Here is a 688-nt window from a genome sequence, read left to right as displayed (position 1 = left end):
TTTTGTTATCGATTTTGTAATCGATTTTTCGATAGATTTTGTAATCGGTTTTTATCGATTTTGTAATCGATTTAGTTAACGATTTTATTATCGATATTTTTATCGATTTTGTTATCGATTTTATTATCGCTTTTGTTATCGATATTTTTTTCTTAGTTTGTGCTTTCGTTTTTGACTTGGATATGCTCTTAACCATACCACGTATTCTACGTTTAAATTTAGCGGGTGTATCTCCGATACAGCCTGCAGACCAAGACGAAGGCGCTGGACTGTTCCTTTTTTTTGTACGGGGTTAAAATCTTGAGAAAATTATCCTACAAATTTGCAATTTTACTAAAGGGATACTCTTTAAGGGCTTGTACATCTAAGATCATTCAGGAATGCTTTAAGATCTGTAAGCTGTTGTGAAAAAAATTTGCTAAATTATTTTTTGTCCCGTATTCGGCTCTCACAAATATGGTCAGCGTACATATAAGTTCTCGTTGCCACGACCTAGTGCTTCAAAAGCCTTTTGATGAACATCTTTTAATTCTTGAAGTTAGGTTTTGCTGTTTTCCACACTTTTTTTTCGTGAAGCATCAAATAAAGTATTCGATGTAACACTTTCACTACCGAATAATTGTACAAAGTGGAAAGTACATCAAATTAATGGAATGCCACCAAAGTACTTAAAATGTATGAATAAATA

This window comes from Rhagoletis pomonella, unplaced genomic scaffold (assembly GCF_013731165.1).
Source record: "Rhagoletis pomonella isolate Grant_MI unplaced genomic scaffold, Rhpom_1.0 Rhpom_scaffold_00012, whole genome shotgun sequence".
Taxonomy (NCBI): domain Eukaryota; kingdom Metazoa; phylum Arthropoda; class Insecta; order Diptera; family Tephritidae; genus Rhagoletis; species Rhagoletis pomonella.
Note: the sequence above shows the minus strand (reverse complement) of the source record.